The sequence below is a fragment of the Condylostylus longicornis genome, unplaced genomic scaffold, assembly GCF_029603195.1.
Source record: "Condylostylus longicornis isolate FDR11 unplaced genomic scaffold, ASM2960319v2 ptg000118l, whole genome shotgun sequence".
Lineage (NCBI taxonomy): Eukaryota > Metazoa > Arthropoda > Insecta > Diptera > Dolichopodidae > Condylostylus > Condylostylus longicornis.
The window spans coordinates 1-22903 of record NW_026578086.1 but is presented as its reverse complement, the minus strand read 5'-3'; positions in this window follow the sequence as shown (position 1 = coordinate 22903).

Genomic DNA, 22903 nt, shown 5'->3' with positions numbered 1-22903 from the left:
GGAATAGATCAAAGCAATCAAAGCTATATATAGTCATCATATCATAGTCTATTCCGTATTACGAGTTGGAGGAGCACGTTATTTTCTACAAAATTCGATACCTATATTTTATTAGTGTAAAATTCTGAATTAAATAATCTTAAATAACATAATTAAATTGAATTAAAAATTAAATTTCAATTTCACTTTTATATTATGCTGTGATAAGTTCAAACACATACATTACGCACATTTTGAATGAAGAAATTGTTATAATTAAAAAAAGTTTCCACTGTATACACGAGTAGAAATGAGTTTTTCATATATAGAATATCGAGTATGTTCCTGTGGTATAAAAAATTTTTTTTACTTCAAAAATAAGTGAATTTAAATTTCAATCAAAAGACTTAATCACTTAAAATGTCCTTAAAATATCATTAATTTTCTATACTAAAATTTTATAAAATTAATAAAAAAACAGCCCTAGGTTTAAAGTGTCCTTATAAAGAACAAAGTATAAGAATGTTTAAATAAATTTTTTTTTTCATAATTATACTATAATAATAAAAAAAATTTTTATAAATTGTTACAAAAGGCTTCCATACATACATACATAAACACAGAGATCAAAATAACATGAGCGTGAAAATTGAAAAAAAAAACTCAACTTTCACTACTTAACTTTTCATTACATATTAAATATTTCATTGAATAATATGCTCTACTATACACTTATATAGTAAAGCAATATAGTGTTAATCCACCTATATATAAATTATGCTCATTGAACCCGTTTCAATATACATAATTTTAATCCTCTAGGTTAAAAAAAAAAAAAAAAGTTTCAACTCATTAATGTTCCCATGTGGAAAAAATTTCACTTTTTCTTTTTTTGCCTTACATATGCGTTAATCACAATCACACACACACACATTTCATTTTCGATTAATTTAAAGTTGTTCCAATTAATATTAAGATTTTTTTTTTGTTTTTCTATAAAAAAGGAGTATATCGGCATGAATTTGTTTAACAAAAATATTGACGAGGATTTTGTCAAGCTATAACATGATTGTAAAGAATAATATTGCTATTGAATTACAAAATACTATGGAGTTAATTAATTAAATGAGATCAAAAAATACAAATACAGTGAAATTTCTGTAAAATGAACTCTAAAAATATATAAGCTATAAGTTTTATTCATAATGTTTAGGGAGGTTTAATAATATGAGGAATAAGATCTAAGCTAGAAAAAAAATAAATGCTATTGCTAAACAAATTCTTTATTAAGCAGAGATATTCCATATAAGGAGCATTTCTTATAGAGAGATTCGACTGTATTTCTAAAATATAATTATTTGTACTATTTCACATTAAAATTTAACGGCATAACTTAAATAACCCATAATATTTCAATTAAAAAAATAATTACTTAATCATTAAAGATGATTACCTAATTTTAGCTGGCAGAGCTTTTAAAGAATAGTGTAATGCAGCAACTGAAATAAGAGCAAAATATAGCATTACAATAAGGGGAAATTACAACGTATTATGTTATCTAGAGAGAATTGAGAGAGACTACGTAATTCAATTATAAATTTTTACCCAAAATCAATTCCCCATTTATAACAACAATATTAATTACAAACACAAGAATAATTCATTTAAACATTTCATTAACTAAATCACATTATGCAACAAAAAAACAAGAATTATAAAATGAAATTAGTATCCTATAAAATGCATAAATTATGTCATCCCTATACAGCAATAACCCAAAAAAAAAAAAAAGAACATGAAACCAAATTAATTGTAGAGCAACATGACATCACTTTTAATTCTGTCATAATATCCATGTACTCAAAAAATATTTTTCTGTTTCTCTTGCTTTTTTTCATTTTCATTGAAATTTTGAATATCATTAATTTAAGGATCTTTGATTAATGACTATTATACTACATACATACACATATGGTATAATTGTGTTCTACTTACAAATTTACTATTGGAAAAAAATATTGTCCTATTAATATTTTCTATCACATTGAACAACGTATTGAATGACATACATACACATACATAATATTGAAACAGAAATTTGTGTGATAATAATAATTTTAATTCTATATACATGATAATTGATGTCATAACAGTAGTGTTACATCTCACAAGCATAAAATGCATAATATCGAATAAAATATTGCAATCAAATTGTTATACGACATGTTTGATTTAAATTTTTAGTTTTTTTAGAGTCTGTAATTTGATTCAAAATCAAATTAATGAGAAAATAAAATTTAAGAGATATGTGATTTAATAATAAGAAGAAGATGGCAAATTATTTGTTTGATGGCTGTTCAAAATTCTTTAAACAGATTTTAAGAGAGAAAAATTTAATTATCGTTATTTAACTGAGATTCGCTCTTTCAACTGCTTGTTCTGTGTTTGATTCTTAACAGCTCAAAATTCTTTGAGCAATTTTAAAGTGAGAAAAATTTTGTTATTGTTATTTAACTGAGATTCGTTTTTTCAACTGCTCGTTCTCTGTTTGATTCTTAACAGCTCAAAATTTTTTGAGCAAATTTAAAGAGAGAAAATTTTTGTTATTGTTATTTAATTGAGATTTTCTCTTTCAACTTACTACACTCATATAATATTATTACTTTCTTCTCCGTTTTCTGTTGTTCAATGTTTGTTCTGAACATTTGAGTCTCGAACTTCGTTACAACCATTGAAATATTTAAATAATTTAGAAAGTTCAGCTTAAATTTATTATTATAGTTTAAGATTTTTTTAAATTATAATTTGAGAGTTCTAATTTTATTCTAATTTAGTAAATTAAACTTGCTTTTTTCGAATTTATTTATATACGAGTAAATATGTGATATTAATTTTTCTTTAAAATGTCTGAGTATATTCGACTGATTCGTCTACTGATAAGTGCAATTTGTTCAAATACAAAAGTAAAACAGCTTTTGTTAGAATAAAATAATTCTGATTGAATTTGTTCTATGTTAGAATACTTCAAAAATTAAGAATGTATTGGAATATTAACAAGAACAGCTTTGGATTTCCAATAACCGAAATTGTAATAATTTCTATATAGAGCTGCTACAAGAACTCCAAATTCAATATTTTATAAAATTAAAATACAAAATTAAATATTTTCGTTTTTATTCACCCTCTTGGATCATTCAAAATCCCAAAAAAAAAATATCCTGTACATTTGATTTTATTTTAAATTTTTAACATAATTTTGTGCTACATTACACATTTTCAATAATTTTAAATTATCCTTGCATAAAATGAGGCCAAATTTATAGGACCTAAAAGAAAAAAAATAGAATAATTTATACAATTTTTGTTTAAATCTCACAAAATGTTCAACAACTATTATTTTATTAATAATAAATATTATTATTATTTCAGAAAAATGTTTAATTTTTAAATACAAACATTTTTGTTTTCAAGTGAATAGAGTAATAAATTTCAGGTCAATAAATCTGTTCTTATTATGCAGAGTTTTAAATTTCAATTTTAAATTGATCGACCGGAAAATTTTTTACAAAATTCTTTTTTTCAAAAAGTATTTAAATGCCATGACGATAACCATGAATGATTTTCGTGTACAATATGATAAAAAAAAAAAATATTAAAAATAAAAATTGTAAAATAATTTTTGAACAGTTTATGGCCAACTTGTGGTCAATTATGGCAAAAAAAAAAAAAAATATTTAAAAATTTTATTCCCCAGATTTACTGTCATCCGCTTGTTTGACAATATAAAAAATTAAATTTAAAATTTTATGTTTTTTTTTAATTAAATTTTTTCTACATTTATGCACATAATGCGGTTATCACTTTCGTTAGTTAAATTTGGATTGCTATACAAAGTTCATATATGAGTTTAATTACATACGTATATAAAACTGAAGAGATTATTAAAGAATTATATGATCACTCTTAAAAAATTCCAAAAAAATTTCGACATTTTTTAATGAAATCGAGAATTTTTCGAAAATTTTTTAAGAAATTCTTTAAAAATTTAATTTGAATTCGAAAATTTCATATACATTTTATATTCCGTACTGAAAATTTTCAAAATATTTCTATAATAATTAACAAATTCCTATTGATTAGGCCTTGCCGTCCAATGTCCTAAATAAAAATTCAAAAATTTTTAAATTCAATAAGGCAAAAACTCAATTCAAGAACTCAATGGAAATCTTAAAACAAAAAAACAGCAACAGTACCAATTACTGAAATATTGTGGAATTTAAAAATTGAGATAACTATTGAACATATAAGAACTCTCCCAAAAATAAAATTCAGACCTATACAATAGAGAATAACCTTTCGATTCAAAAATGATAGCTACTAGATTTCAATTTTTTCTTTAATTTCTCAGAAATTTCGGAATTATTTTAAATTAATTTAGCAGACTATGAACTTAAGGTAATTTTTATTTGGATATAAAAACAACGTGTATTATTTTACTCATTTTATTCTAAATTTTTAATTAACTGATGAAACATTTCAGATTTAGATGTAGGAGTTTTTCACATATAATCATTTCTTTCACTACGATAGAAATTATTAAATTAAAATAAAAGTAATAACGTGAATTTCATAGAATATGAGAGTTGTTAATTTGATGAGAACATGAAAGTTAGAATTAGGAATTGCAAGTAAATTACCAGATATAAATGAGCATGACCTACAAGCACAATTCTCGCTTGCTCTGGATAATTTTCACTACAACATATCAAAAATTAAATACAATGAGAACTACTTTTCGGATTTTTTTTTTGATTTTAACCAAATTTCACTTTAACTATTCCAAATGCTAAACAATTCCAAATTTAATTTACTTTTCAGCAAAATATCAAAATATTCTTTTATTTTTGAAATTAATATGTTGAAAATTCTTTCTTGATTCTTTTAAATTTTCAATTTCATAAAAATGAACATTTTTCATATACAAAACGAAAAAATTTAATATTTTTCTTAGTAAAGAGAAAATATTTCCTTTAAAAAATAGTTTCTTTTCAGTCAAAAATAATTTGCAAAAATAGTTTTCTTCAATTATTTCTTTATATACGAAAATATTTTATGATTTCAGAAGAATTTTTACAAAATAACAAGATACAAAAAAAAATATATATATAAGCCACTAGAACACTGATTTCACGTCTTTGAATTTGTATTCTGTATGTAGAGAGTGAAAAAGTTGAAAGAGGAGTCATTTTCTTTTTTCGTGAATTTCATCTGCCTTATTATAAATCTTAATTTATTTTGAAGGATATAAAATAAAAGGATATTATTATGTATAACGAATATCTTTTGTGTTCTTCTTTTTCTGAATTTGTCTGAGAAAAGAAAAGCAAATATGCATAAAAAGGATTTTTTTTTACTTTGAATACTTGAATTCTCAAGTGGGTAACCCTTTTTTTCCCACGTTTGTTATTCACTCACCTACTTCAAAATGCTATACTTTTATTGTGTAAAATATTAAAATATTTGGAAAAAAAATTTTTATATTCAAAAATAATTGTGGATGAAATTTAAATAAAAAAAAAAAATATTGTAAAAATTTTAACAATGATTATTGGATTTTTAGTTTTGAAATATTCCAAATTTCACTCAAATGTGGTATTTTTGGATAATGCAAAATTTTAGGAGTGACGCACCACAATTTAATTTATAAATATTTTTCTAATATTATTATATATTAGAATTTGGAAGACGATGAACCGGTGAATGAATGCACATACAATTTTCAAGTGGATTTTTAAAAACCTTATCAAAACATCTATAGGGCATATCTTTGATTACGTCATCCATCTGTTCTGCAGTTGCATGAAGAAATTTCCATTAAGATAAATTAGTAGTGTAATAGGCACATTCTTATTGATTCCGCAACTATGATGTTGTATTAGTAAAATTCATAATATCTATAGGGCACTTAACATTGGAAAAAAAATTACATTATATGAAATGAGTTAAAATTTTTCATACTCATTTTTCTGAGTAAACTTTTTAAAATATGTGGAAAAATTTTATTTTAAAGCTAAATTTCTTACAAAAAGTACAGGTATTTCTACGAAATTTTTTTTTTTTATTTCAATTATAGAAAATTTAAAAAAAAAGGAGGTCTTGAATATAAAACCAAAATTTCAAAATTTCAATAAAATTATCATGAACTTTCGGAATGAAATGGAAAATGTCATATTAAAAATTTTTCTAAAGAAAATTTTTTCTATTTTAATATTGGACATAGAATGTACATAGATATTTAAGAGTAAGTATGAATAATTTCAAGCATGAATACATAAAAATAAATTGAAAGAATCAAATCTACCGGAATTCCCAAATGATTTCAGAATAATCTTAAGAATTTTTCAAATTTTATGACACGTTAAAATTCATTAATAAATTCTTAACAAATAAATTTTAATTCTTCTCCCAATAGTATTTAAATTTTGTATTACAATTTCCAATATTGTTTTGTAAAGAATACAAAGTGATTAACAATTGTTTGCCGAGTAAAAAAGTTTAAATAGGCAGAATTTTGAAAAATTATTTAAATTAATTTGAAATTATCTTAAAATATACCATAAATTCAATTTAAAATTTTTTAAGAAATTCATTATTGTTATTATTATATGCGTATATGAATTAAATGAAAATGAACTTAAATATTTCAATACGAATATGAGTTTTAGAGATCAATATTTTTTTGCAGCTGTCCTCAGAGTTCAAACCAATACAATCAAATTACATACAATTTTAAGAATTAAATAAAAACACCATCAAATACCCGGCCATATTTTCATTTGTGATAAAATTATCAAGTTTAGAATAGAAAGACTTGACATATTTTTCATTCCTGCATATAGACGGAATGCCTAAACAATTTCACTTATATACATACAATACAAGCAACATAACATACGGAACAAAAAAAAATAAAATATTACCAAAATATTTTGCAACTTTGTGCTTATGATCATCACGCCTTAAAAAATTATAGAAAATTTCCTAATCATTTTAAAAAATAAAAGGAAAAAATTTCGAAATTTTCATAATTTCAAGAGGAACGACATGAATTTAAAATAATTTTTTTTTCTGATCTCTTTTTTGTTCTCTTCTACACTCGCATTTTCCTTTTATTGAGTAAATTATTAAATTTTCTCTTTTCAATGCGTGAAAATTTTAAATTTTCATTTTTATAAGTACAAGATTATGATGAAATAACAAAAAAAAAAACATTGAGAACAAAAATAAATTCCCAATGCTAAAAGGAATGAAAAGAAAAATAAAAAAAATTTAATATTAATTTTTTGAATGTAGTTATGAATGAATAGTAAACGAGTATTACCAGAAGAGGATCCTGTTTTTCAGTATTGTTCAATCGAGATTTAAACACCATAAATAGTTGAAATTATAAAAATATAAAAAACAATTAGAATAATTTCAAATATTATTAAATTATAACAAAATACAGCTGAAATTATTAACTTAATTTCACTTATCACTTAAACATAAGATTAAGTCCTTTAATTCATTAATAAAAATCTTAATAATTTCATTTAATCAATTTTCAATTAAAATCTATCTGACAATTTTCAAAAATTTTGTATATTTTCTTTAACTTTTATCAAAAGAAATTTTTAATTAAAAATATAAAATTACAAATTATTATAAAATTGCATATATTTAGGGGCACATATTAATTTATATTAAAAATTAATGGTATCAAATTTATGATTATCAAATTATTACTCTTATCTATATAAAAATTTAGGTATAATAGAAAATTTATTTTACATTTAGACTTCTCTTCTACATTTTCACAATAATATATTTTCATTTGGTATGTATGCTTGTATTAATTTTTTTAAAAATAAACACTATACTTATATAGAGCAATGTAATTGAGGAATGATCTGTTCATTATTCCTATTATTTGTTATTTAAATTGTTCATAATTTCTGTTTTTTTTTGCAACTTACACTCTTTAATTTTAAATTAAAGTCCTTTATTATTTCTTTATCTCTTATGTGTGTTATTCGCACACACTTAACTCGTGCATTAATTTTTATTATCTAGGAAATAATGTTTTTATATTTTTCAACTTTTATATGTATTCACCTATTTTTATATGAATTTCGATTTATGTAAATTGGTGAATCATAGTGTACGAGGAAACGAGTACAAGTATATCATAGGGAACGAATACCAAATTTGGAATATTTTAAAAATTATAAGATAAAAAATTATTTTGCCCATAAAATTTTGCCCATAATTTGTTTTGAGAAGATTTTTACTGATTTCGAAACTCGGTTTACAGAATTCAAGTATCAAATATCGACATTGTGCCGGAAAATAATATGGAACCCATAAAATTATAGGCCTACTTACTATAAATTAAGAAATTATTACAGATTAGTTTTGGATCAATTGGTTTTACTTTGGTTCCAAATACATTGGGAAATATTTAATAATTTTGATTTCGGGGAAAATTATCGAATTTCTGACAATAAAGTCGAATTTTAAATAAAAGTATTTTATATAAGATCGTTTAAACTGGAAAATTTCCATAAAACTCGAGAAACTTCAGCGTTTTCACTTTAAATTTATTTTATATTAAGTAGAACTTTTAATGTTTTCAGTTTCTGCTGAAACCATTTTAAAACAATCATTTATAAATTTATTTTTATAGCGTTCTTCAAAGAATTTATTTTATTTTTTTTTTGGTTTTAAATTTTTTTTTTAAATTTTTTCCATATTTAAGAAACAAGAAAACAAAAAAATTATTCATTCCTCTTTTTTTACGATTTTTTATTTTAACCTTTCTTAGGCATTTTTTTTAATAATTCATAAATATTTCTTTTTTTTTTTTGTTTAAGAAAAGAACGCTTTTTATATTTTTATCCTGGAAGGAATAACCCTTAGGAGATTTTAATTTTTACATTTTCTTTTCCTTGTTTTTATTTTTTCTCATATTTTGCTGCTTTTTAAATAAATAAAGAAGAAATTAATACTAATAAATGGAGGAGTTTTTTTGTTTTTTTTTACGAATTGTTTTTAAATACATGAGAAGATCCTTTTTGTGTACATTTGATTAAATATAAAATAGAATAGGGGTTTCTTGATAATTTTAAACATATTTTTTTTTCATTCTGATATTAAACGCAACAACGACACAATATGGCAACGTGAACATTCTATATATAGAAATTTCTATATAAAAAAAAAAAATAATTTTTATATATAAATTTTGTATGGATATTTTTTTATTTTATTGCGTAAAGTCATGGCTTTGAACTCGATACAAGGGCAGAAAATACAACAAAAAAAAAGAAAACCAAAATAAGGAAGAAAATATTTTTAAAACTTTTTTTATTATTGTATAAAATTTTTTTATGAAATATTAAATAATAAGAGTGTTGCCAGTAAATAACAAAGAAATTACTTTGTTTACTATTTCAGTATATTATAGAGAGACTAAGTATTATAGAGATATTAATGAAATTATTCGGTAAGTTGGCAAGAAATTAATGACTTCTTGAATTGAACTTCTAGTAATTAAATATTAAAATCGTGTTATTTATCGTCTGCAACTTATTTTATTTGTAGATATGGTAAGCCTTTTGTTTATATCATGCATATTAACATCGATTGCAATTTTGTCACGGAAACCTGTTATGATCATTAAAGAGTAAAATTTTTTATGTCATTGTTTAGGGTTCTAAATGTGGGTAAAATTTTTGTTTGGAACTAGTTATCAAAACTCAACGATTTCCAAGATATAGGGATTTTAAAGAATTTTCACGAAATTTCTAATAACTTACCTAAGCGCTTTTTGCTTATAACTTCACTTCCAAAAAGGATGGAAACGTCAAATGAACAACTTCTGAAAGGACTTGTAAGAGGCGACATATTATTTGATTTTACATTTTATATACTTTAAGAATACCAAGCACTCGAACTTCGGAAAATCATCAATTTTTTCCATTTTGTATTTTTACCGACCGTATTGTGTAAACAATAGGTAGGTTATGTGATGGCAACAAATTTTGCATATCGAGTTTTCGGTGGGAACGTACTTCTCCATAGTAGGGAAGTGTAAATAAACTATTTTTAGCAACCTGTCGGTCTGTCGGTCTGTCGGTCTGTCGGTCTGTCCGTCTGTCGGTCTGTGTGTGCACGCGTGTATCTCAAGTTCGGCTGAACCGATTTTGATGAAATTTTATATGTAAGTTTGTTTCCACCGTGGCACGGATCGATCAACTTTTGGTATATATCAGGCCTCGGGAACTGCACTTTTTAGCGGGCCTGTTTTACATTTTTGAACATTTTGAAGAAAATATTCAACCGATTTACTTGAAATTTTATATATAAGCTCAGCTCGACCGTCCGCAAAAATTCCTATGTTTTGGAAGAAATCAGGCATCGGCAACTAGACGCTTACTACGGGCCAAATATACATTTTTGTGTATATAAAGAGAAATAATCAACCGATTTCATTGAAATTTAATATATGAATTCCTCATATTAAAGCAATGAACATATAACTTTTTTGGAAAGATCAGGGCTCGAGAACTGATTTGCGGGCCGATTTTACATTTTTCACCATATCCACAGAACAAATTGATGGAATTTCTTGAAATTTGATATTTGAGTTCTGGTTGTTACCGAAACTAACTGGCGAGCAGTTCAGGGGATTCGGGTAGCACAAAGCGAAACTCTACTAAGAGCCAAATTTACATTTTTCTAAGTATGTTAACTATAAGCTTACTAATGTCCTAAAAATTGGAAAGAAGTATTTAACAGACATTTTTATAATATTCTGTAACACTTTCATTTAACTAGTCAATACACAATGCGGTCGGTTATGTGCTGACCACATCAGATTTTTTTTTATTTTATTCATCCCCACAATTTTGTGTAAAAATATTTGGAAACTTTTAAATTTTTTTCACAAATTTTTGATGACTTTCATAAAGCTTCAATTTTGGTCCTCAAATGTTACAAAATCTTTTAGGGTACAGGAGTTATGGCACAAAAACCATTTCTATGTCAAGATTTTACAGGCTCTAAATGTAAAAAATCAAAAACTTGTCATTATTTTTAATTTTTCTTGAATTTAAGTGCTGCAATTATTAACTCCTATTAATTTTTAATCACAATAGTCACTCTGAAAAGCAATTGACATTTTTAAGAACCGTTATTTTGGTAATAATGTACAATGATGTATAATATTGCACTCTTTACTGAATCACGCTGCATATTGTTCGAAAAAATGGTTTAAATTTGCATCTACTAAGTCCTGAAATCATTTTTCATATTAATATTTAATAATTGAACTTTTTATTCTCAACTTATCATAACCAACCATTTAAATTCCATCTACCCTCAATAATTCAGTTATTAACTGACTTGAATCTATGGTATAACAATAATCTGGCAATTCTCTATCAATTTAATTCACTTTTGAACTTTTAAACCTACATTAATATATAATGAGAGTACATCAAATAAAACAAATAAAATAAATGTACTTGTGTACCTATACTTGTAATATTGTAATTTTGGTTATAAAAACTTTTTACGCATTACCTGTCATTCAATTCCCATCGGATTCATATACAATTTCATATATTTTTTCTATTACAGTTCATTTCGCATTTAATACTTAAGAAATATATAGACATGAATTTTTTTTTTAATTTATTACATAGCGGAATACACAAATCAACATTGGACAATATCATTTAAGATTAAAAGAATTTCTTAAAATAAAAATCAGAAGAGAATTATAAGATATTTTTGTTTTACATACATACATATATAAAATATTTATTTATGAGAAATTTTAATTAAGACAATGTACAAATATTAACTGTGAGCTTGGTGGTATAATTTTTATGATTTCTGAATTATTTCTATTAATAAAATATAGTATTAATAAATAATGTGAGTGCTTGATAAACTCCAGTGAAAGTCTAGACCAAAGATACTAGCCATTTTCAACAATTTCTTTGTCATTAATCACCTAAAATCTCAAACAACAGGAGGTTCTAAATCACCATTTTGTTAGTTCCCCGTTGATTGTAATTAAAAGACATTTTGAAATCGAACAGACCATTTTCCGAGCACAGGATTTCTATGGACCTATAGTACACCTCTTTACTAAAACGGCTTCAATTTGATTCAAAAACATCGTTGTATGGCCCGTATTTACGCCAAATTTTAGACCATATTTTCGAACACCGCATTTTTCCGAGCCCAGAATATCTATAGCACACCTCTTTACTAAAACGTCTTTTATTTGATTCAAAAGTTTCTTTGTATGGCCGGTATTAATATTAGACTTTATTACGGCAATATTAACATCAGTTGTGCCAAGTATTCGGAATTCCAATTGTTATATTTTCCAATTTGACTGAATATCTCTCAGTCTTTTTCTGTAATATAGTACATAATATTAATATTATGTAGTATTCTAATATTGAGCGATATCATATCAAGATTAGTGTTGTAATACCTTATCAATAGAATATAGAAACTTCCGGGAATCAAAAACATCACTCAAAATTTGCACTATTTTTCCTGGTTTAAATTTATTTAACTCTAAAATTAGAAATTTTGCAAGTTAATTCAAAAATTTTACATTTCTAAAGACAAAAATTGCACTCACCATCCCTTTTTAAGAAAATTTTCGTGTTATTCATCTTACGACAAAAAAACACAAATAAGTTCTTTTACAAGCTTTATTTACTCTCAAGTATTGTTCAAAACATATAAAAATATTTTTATTCAAGCTTATACACATACATTAATTTTACTTTTGTTGTGGCTTTAAAATAAACTCATTTACTTTTGTAATATTAATGTGATGACACATTCATCCTTTTTAATTTTCATTCATTATCCTAGATATTTTCTTAAGTCAAAAGTTTATTCAAAAATTACAAAAAATAAAAAACCAGATGTAAATTCAAAACATTGAAACATAAAGAAAACTGCATGCATACATAGCAGAAATAAGGAAGAAGTAGAAGAAGAAGAAAAAAAATTTAATTCAAGAATAAGAAGAATAAACAAAAACTCCTTTTGTGCCCTTTAAATTTGAATAGCTACAAAAATAAACAACATTATTAACAAATAAACATCAACATACGAGTATGTGTGTGTATATAAAAAAATAAAAATACATAAATACATTTTCACATGCCATACACTCGGGAATCATATAATAAATTCTAAGGACCTCATACTTATTATAAAAAAAAAAGTGTATTCAAGTTGAGCTACACAGTAAACTATTAAAGTAATTTAACCTATATTAAATCTCCACCATAAGTGTGTAAAGAGTGAAGGAATTAAAGAAAAGGAAAAAGTATGCTATTTGCTGCAGCAAAAAAAAAGGAAGTTAAAAGACATGTAAATTGTACAATGAGTAAAAAACAAAAATTCAAAAATTTTTCCATGTTATTATTTCACATACACATTCAAATATTATTATTTTAAAAAAGGACATAAAATGCATACATACAAATTGATAGAAACGTGACGCTGCAGTTTATTTAACAAAATTAAAAAACAAAATAAAACGAGAAATCCGGAAATCACGTCAATATACCAATAGGTTATTGTGCTCTTAATTTAGCACTCTATGCATACATAGAGAAAGAGAGTACATAAGAAGTCTTTAAAAATAACAAGAAAGAAAATTTTTTATTTTCAATTTGAATTTTGAAATATCACGATTTTTATAGAATTCGTGCTATTGAAGATTAACTTCAAGAAGATTGTGAACATTGAACCATAGAATTTTTAATATATTTAAAATATACTGCATAAACACAATTATTTTGTCCTATTAGGCTAATAAAACATAAACCTTAAATTAAAATTTACGTAAATTGTGTATATTTTACGTTTGCAGCGAAAACTGCACGAAAACTATACACGAACACTGCACGAAAACTGCGCGAAAACTGCGCGAAAACTACAAGAAAAGTGCACGAAAACTGCACGAATAAACTACTAATTTCTTTTTACCATATTGTAAGTAATCATGTCATATAATTAACTGATTGTTATAGAAATTTGCCCTTTATTACATTGTCTAATCCTCCCTTCAATACTTGACATCCACTTTTAAGGTGGAAAAAGCGAATAAATTATCTAACTATTTAAATATTTTCATTTTCATTTATAAAAATATCTACTACATTTTTAAATTTATTTCAATTATTTATTACAAAAATTTAAAAAATAAATTTAGCTTAAAATAATTTCTAAATCATCATCTTCTATATTTTATTACAAAATTAGGTTACTCAAATTATTCTGGATCTTAAAATTATTTAATAAATAGCATATAATCTTATACATCCCCTCTTCTAACTATATATAGAAGAATAAATTGAGTTTATTATAAGGATTTCATAATATATATATGTGAATGCCTCTTTACGAAAAAAGTTAACATAATAAATTATAAAGGAAACCCAAAATCTCTAGACTATAATAATATAGTCTAGTTTTTTTTTTATAGTATGTATAAAAATAATATTAATGTTACTTTCATTTATGATATTAAATATTATTATTATTGTATAACATGAATAATGCAACTATAGACAAGAAAAAAAAAAATAAACCCTTACATATATAAAAATTATGTTATCACTGACATGAGGTGCATTAGATGTACTTCAAGAAATCTATTCAGTGCATATGAATGTATAGCATTTTTATATTTCTTACATAAGATATAACACTATCGCAATGTGAGACATAATGTGAAATGATTTGATAGTAACAGAAAATACACATTTTCAACTGCCGAAATCAATTGACTGAACCATTCGTTGAAATCATCAAGACTCATTGTAACTGCCGATTCAAAATAACATGGATTTGACCATATTAATTTGTTGTTAATGACTATTAAATCCAACAACATGCAGTCTAATGCTTATATAAATTCACAATAAGTGCAAGAACTATTAAAATTCGTAAGCCATTTGTGGTTTCAAGACCTACGCTTGCATGGGATGTGTTTCCCACGACAAAATCTACACAAACAGTAATTCACTATTCTCACTATTAAAGTCTAGAATCTGAATTATCCTCTTAAACAGCCACGGCTTCGTTCTAATCTTAATGCAATCCCAATACAATTAACACATTTTTTAAAATTCAAACCCGAAATTTCTGAAAATTGAATTCGACATTCGTATCATACCCATATTACTGCAATATACAGCTTTGGCTTCTTGTTCTAATAATTTTTACTTTCTTGTTTAAAACTCATGTGATTTTCTTTTATTTTTTTCATTCCTTTCATTTCTAGCACATATATTCTCAAAATACCATAATTGTTAGCTTTTTGACATGACTTAATTGAGAGGAAAAAAAGGAAACTTTTCTATTCATATGACTAATATTCTTTTGCATGTTTATGCATAAATATCAGTTGCAAGAAAAATGAAATTTTATTATCAGATTAATATAGTTATAATAACATACATATACATGTACATGGATATATAATAATCCTTAAAGAAGGACTTTTTTATTATTATCTAAATATTCTAAAGAAGAGAAGCCATTCTACATACTTACATATGTTCGAGTTCACCTAAACCACAAAAAAAAAAAAAAAAATAAATGTGAAGAAATCTGTATTATCTGATAATTTATTATCCAGAAATAAAGTAAACCATGTATATACGAATGAAAATATTTCTATATGTAAAGTTACTGAAGTTACGTTACATGAATAAGAGCAAATTTCAATATTAGATTAGGCAACTCTTAGATATTATTCTGTGAATATGAATTTCAATTTCGAAAACATTTCGAATCTGGGATGCCGGTGAATTTGATTATCCTTGATCTTCTTGATAACTTCATTTATCCTGTGAAACTTCATTGACTGCAAATCCTCTGCCCCGGAGAAATAAATATTAAATGAGCAAACGTTCTCAGCTACATTTTATATTAAGTTGCTACCCTAAGTTAACAAGGTCGTATCGAGTGATCTGTGAATACCGTCACTTAACAATTGCCTATTGTTATAGAACTTCTTCATAATGCTTTTCAGATTATTCGTTTATAATGTCTTTAGACTTTCACTAGGAAATTAACACTCCCATTTCGAATATTAACAGGTAAATATTTTATGTCATTGAATAACATTTTTGCTGTATAAAATTTTTCTTATCTTCCATACATAAGAAGTATTCTTAATGGAAAGGATTTTACTAAATATTTTGCTACTACAGTTTACATATTACAAACAATATATAAAAATATTACAATATTTAATATACACATAAAACTATATGAACATATTTAGAACACATTTTTTATCAAAGATGCATTCTAAATGGCAAATAAATTATGTCAAGAAGATTTACAGTAAATTTTTCTATTACTTGGCACATTCACATTACCATATTCACTCAAATTTAGGATAATAAAAATTTTATAACAATTATTTTTGTATTAAATTAAAATAAAATGAATTTAACATAAGTTATTTGTCATTTAAATTTCAGAATGCAAGAAGAAACCAAAAGAATAAATAAAATTCGAAAGATGAAATTCAAAATTTTGGAAAAAGTTGAGTTTTTCATTAACTATACAAGATAATTTTAGAAGATAATGTCAAAATGAACTTCATATTTCAATTGTAGAAGGCAAAATTTCTCTAATAACTTGTTATCCACATATTTTATAGGGAAGCAACCGGAAAACTGGGTATACATAGTTTTCTTTTAGAAATATTATCTGCCATTTTATTGATTGAGGTCCTCTTTTAATTAAGGATTCATTCAACTGAATATAACAATCAAGGGATATTGTTGTTAGGAAGTGTAGAAAAGACAAGATTCGGGATAATGAAACAACAAGTCAAACCAATAACAAAATTACCTAAATTTAAAATTACATTTTTTTTATTCCCTTTTAATGGGGAAATTAGTTAGAAATCTTTTACGAATATTTTTTTGTTCTTGTAAAAACTTTACATCCTTTTTTTTTCTCTCTCTCTTTCTCTCTTTGTTTTATTTAATTGAAAATTTTTGCAAAAGCATACAAAAGGAAAATTAAATTTACTTTTATTATTCTGTTTTCAATTTATTTTTTCTTCTGCGTTTTCGAAAAAAGGCCCAAAAGCATGACTGAAGCATAAAATTGAGATTTTAATAAATTTTAATATGACTTGGTTTTTTTTTTTTTGTAATATTTTTTAATTCTTTTTTCTGTTATTTGATTGGCCTCCATAAAAAAAATTTTTCATGTAAGGAAAAACAATTTTTTCGTCTTCCTTTTAATTGATTATTAAATCCTCTAAAGACCATCTCCCTCTGTTTTTTTTGTTGAAAATTGAAATTTTCCTTCTTTATTGAGTGTTATAAATTTCTAAAATTCTTTAAGAAAATAATAATTTTGAATTCAATTTTGTTATATTAATACTTTAATAGCAGGTGCATACATATTTTTTGAGGAATAACAGGAATGTATAAGTGGATAGAATGTGGGAGAAGAACAGAATGGGGACGGTATATTGAGTAAAAAAAGTAAAACTTCGATTTGTAATCAATATAATCAAATATAATTTTGTGCAAAATTTCTCATGCACTCATGTACTCTTAACAGTATAGAAGGAAGATTTAGGTGGGATGGGGTGGAGGAGAATGGGGAGTGGGAGAAACAACAGAGAGAATCACCAATTTTAAAATAAAAGAATAATTATTTTAATATTCACTTAATGAATGTTAATGAGAAAATTTTGAGTAATTTTAATTACACATACTTATTTTATGAGAAATAACAGTAATAGATAGCAAGAGAGAAAGTGAGAAGAGTAATAGAATGAGAAATATTACAAAATTTTAAATTAATTTAAGAGTACTTTTTATAGTAAAACAATACGTTCCTAAGCTTAAATCTACATGAATAATTTAATTTTTTAAGGAATCTTTCAAATATTACACTATTCACACAGATTGAAACAAAGTTATCCGACTCATATTCCAATACATTTCAATTTTCGAATGTTTTTTTTCTCTCAATTTCAAAAAAACGAGTAATTCCGATTAAACGTTTGTAATATCTACGTGTAGACACGTAATAAACTTTATTTTTAAGCCGCCTCACATTTCAACAACTTTCAATTTTCGGGAAGCACTCGCAGATTAAAAAGTGCTTACAAAAACCCCAAATATTGTACAAATTAAAATTTATATATTTGATTTGGGTTACATAAAAATTTATTGACATTTTTATTAGATTTTTTTTTTAATTTTTTATTTGAGTTAAAATTTTATAATATCCTTTGGGTTTATATGTCAATAATATTTTAATTATTATCCTTTTTCATTATAACTTTTTCAATTGATACGATAAAGTTTTCATTTTTAAAAGGGTCGAATTTGTTTTTAATTTTGTTTGGAAGTAGAGAGCTTTGTTGAACATTTTTTCTATTCAAAATTTTTTTTCAAATTTCATAAATCGACTGCATAGCTTAAACTAACAATAATAAAAATTTAATAAATCATTTGAAAATAGCCAATTTTCCTTATAATCTAAGGCTAATAATTGTAATTAAAATTATATAAAATTTAGGATCCCAGTGTATTTTTTATACACATTACTTATATTATTATTAAAATTCATATACCGTAATAAAAATATCACCTGAATAAATCTCTAGAAGATAACAAAAATATGTATATATAAACGGGCATTTATTATAATTACATTAATGGAATATTTTATATTATAATTTATTACTTCACACTCATCCAACTCACTCACATAAATATAAAAATCCTAAAATCTGAGATTATGGAATTATTAAGGTAAAATAAGAGAATAAGAAAAAAATAAATTCTCTAAACCAATAAAAGTATTCGCAATTCTTCTTAATTTTCTCAAAAAAAAAAAAAAAATATGAATTTTGAGTAGAAAAGAAAAATATTGGTTAACAAAGAACCGCATCCTTTTTTTTTTCTTACTCTTTTTAGAGAATAAAATATAAGAAGATAGGTTTGCGTATATTAAAACATAAGTTAAAATTTCATATTATAAATTGAGAATAGTGATAAGTTATGATTCCATTTTTCGTCTTCATAGTGGGTTGTGTGGTTTATAATCGACCATATTTTAATCTAAATAATCTACACCCGCGTATTCAGACTGCATAATATTTTCTTCTCAATTTCATTCCATATATTTTAATACTTATAGTGTTAAGAGTATTTACTTACTTATTGTAAAACTTGATAATTTATTGGTTTTTTCCTTTTTGAAAAAATAACACTCATATAATATATATTTTTTTTATGTTCTCTCAAGAGAGATATCCGATGCATATCCCATATTTGTATTACCTTTTCACTTTATAAAATTAGGTACCATAATATACATACACACTCCAGTATATTTTACGAGCAAAACATATTGTATTATCTGTCAAAAAAAAAAATGGAAAATTTATTCTTTATCTTTTCAGTGTGACTTTTTTTATATTTCACTATAAAATATACACTGAAAAAAATTTTATTAATTCTTTTCTCTTTTTGAATATAAAACAATGCAATGATCTTTTTAACATAATAACATACTTTAACAGTTATTTATCATACGAAGAAAATTAAAACTAAAAATAATAAGTAAACCAGAATATATTTTGGTGTCATTTATACAACGTATTTTATTAAAGTAAAGGGGTGTTTTAATAGAAATTCAAAAATTAGTTGAAAATCTAGTGAATTTAGTTGAAAAACTTGTTTTAACTAAGAGATTTTAGGGCATATATTATATACCGTTTGAAGACTTACAGTATACAAGTTAAAGAAAACTTCTCTTCTTGATAGCTACGACTTTATGGAAGATGGTATTGTGGTAATTAATTTGTTCCACAAAATAATTATACAAATAGTACGAGAGTGATTTAGGCGTAATACTTAATATATAGTCGAGCAATAAATCAATTCTATTTGTTATATTAGATGGCAATGAACTTCTACTACAACACTAGAATCCGTAATATATTTAAATAGCAAGCAAGTAGATAGGAGAAACGAACCGAATCAAATATGCAGCTGGATTTGAATTAAATTCATATTGGAGTTTAACTTATATTTTCCTCTATTTTATTTAGAATTTCGTTCTCGTTATTCTATCTTAAAGTAGAACTACAAATATTATAACAATATGCATGAATTTCGATAATAACAAGGGAAAACTAACTGAACTGTTAGCATATAATAGTTACATATTCCGTACACAAGAGAATCTATAGTCTAACAAAATTTTATCAAATTTATACATTTCTAATGTAATCAAATTGATTTCCACACACAAAAATTACTCACAAAAATTTTACTCGCACTCTATCCACACATATACTTAAAATTTCTTCACCTTTTTCATTTATCTTTCCTTGATTCTATTTAGCAAACTTACATCATATTTTATAGAGACAAACCATATATTTTCCATATTACTTTCTGCATAATTTTATTCAAAATATTTTGTATATATTTTTTAATACAATTTTTTTCTGTTTATTACATCGTTTCACTGAAATTGAAATTTACGAATTTTAAATATAAGAAAGAAAAAAATTTTTGAAATGTGATAGTAACGAATAAGTAAAAGGATAATTTAAGGGTAATTTCATAAAGTCAGGACAGTGGTAAAAAAAAAAAAAAATAACATTGCATTCGAAGAAAATGCATTAAAATGTTAAGTTTATTTTATAGCATTGCTTTACTGATTCTGAACTTAATTTATGTGTTATTTAAAATTATAAACTATAGCGAGTTATTTGAATTTCAAATATGTTTTAGATATGTTAACGGAAATGTAAATGTTATGCAAATTTATAAACAATAAAAAATAAAATTTATAATAAAATTCAGCAGAATTAATTAAAAAAAATTTTATTTAGTTAAAGTACATTTGATTTATAGACAAAATATTTAAATTGACGAACATTTTTACTAAGAATTCGAATTTTTAGCTAATATTACCCCTAAAAATATGCAATTTTTTAAATTTCTAAAAAAAATTAATTAATAATTTCCTTATTTTTCCTTTTAATTTTAGGTAAGTATTCATCAGTATTTACCAATTTGTTGAATATTTGTAGCTGCGAGTAGCATTCGGCGAAATGTTTCCCAGAAATAATCAACAAATTCAAATAAGAGTAAGTCTAAATGTAATAAAAACCATGGAAGCAAGACTACAATGAACTACAATAATATCGTAAGAATAACAAAATTTTATAAAAGTTTAAAGATTAAGAATTTTGTCTTTTTCCTTACATTCTTCTTTATTTATTTTAAAATTTTGAAACAAAATATATTAAATTTTCATATATTCCCTGTAAGAACAATTCTTAATTTCCTTCGCCCTCCGTTCCGAACAATAAAAATTTTATTATTTAAATCCATTTAAATCCACGTAACAATTTCCAGTTAGCTATTCCATTTTTATACATCTTTAAAAATATTTTAAAAATAATTTAAAAATAAAAGAATAATTTTAAATTGTACGACCCTACTGTTTTATCCCTTCTTAACCATTAAGATCATTTAAAATTATGTAATATCGTTTTTCATTTGACTATTATAGTCCTCGAAATAAATTCAATAATATGTTACGCAACAGAATAATTTTCTCAAAAGTAATAAGTCGAGTTACTGGTTTGTAAAGTAGAACATTTCAACTTTAAAAATTGCATACTTTTAGGGAAAGTTTTTAAAGAAATAATTTTTAAAACGTGAATGTGATAAGCCAAAACGCGGCTTGTAATATTAGAGAAATTTCTTTTAAAATATATTTTGCTTTAAAAAAAAAAATATCCCAATTTACTCCTAGTTTTATGCAATTTTCAAACCCGAACACGAAAATCAATAATAGAATAATTTATCATTTAGAATACTTCTACATAATTGACAATATTATGTATGAAAAAAAGTGAATTTACCACGCACTCATACAAAGGGCACGTCATAAGAACTGATGTCGTATACAAAATATCAACGTCCAACGCCCATAAAATCATTATGCTTTTAATCGGTAAAAATTTTTCTTTCAAAAATATTTTTCTTTCAAACCTAAAAGTTCCTTTTTTTTAAAATGTGGTGAAATTTATGAAGGAAAATATCCTTGAAATAATAATATCCATTCAAATAAAATACCTTTAGAATTAAAAAAAAAGTGTTCTCTTAAAGGATAAACTTAAATAGAAAATACTTAGCTATAATAATTTTCTTTTTTCAATATAAACAACATACTGGCATTAAAAGAAAACCGGAAAATATTATTCTTTCTTATATTCCACACTACGTATACTTTGTATGTATTTTATACCAAAAAATGTACCCAGGACATTTTATAGAACACAAAAATTTAAAAAGAATGACGACATATGGTAAATTTCTCGATTTATTTGTCTCAAAATTTATTTCAAAATTCAACATTCTCATGGTTTTCGGCAATTCTTTAAAATTCTATGGTGATTTTGCCCACTAAAGTGAACAATTTGCTGTAATTTTTAAACTTAACTAATTCCAAACGGAATGAATATCAAATCCTCACCAAACACAATGTTTTTCTCCAACATTTCATGCTGTATAAGATCAGGAAACAAAATGTTTATATATTAGAATACTCAGTTTTAATTTATAATAGGGATTCCTACAAGTCTATTCCTATAAAAAAATCAAATTCAATTTATTTAATGTTAAATTGTGTTTTAGGTTCTTAAATGTGAATCTCTATAATGAAATATAATCCTTAAATATTCTAAAGCAGGAACAAGCCCATTATAATCACAAATTGAATACTTAAAAAAATAAGGATTTGTCAACAAGAATCTTAA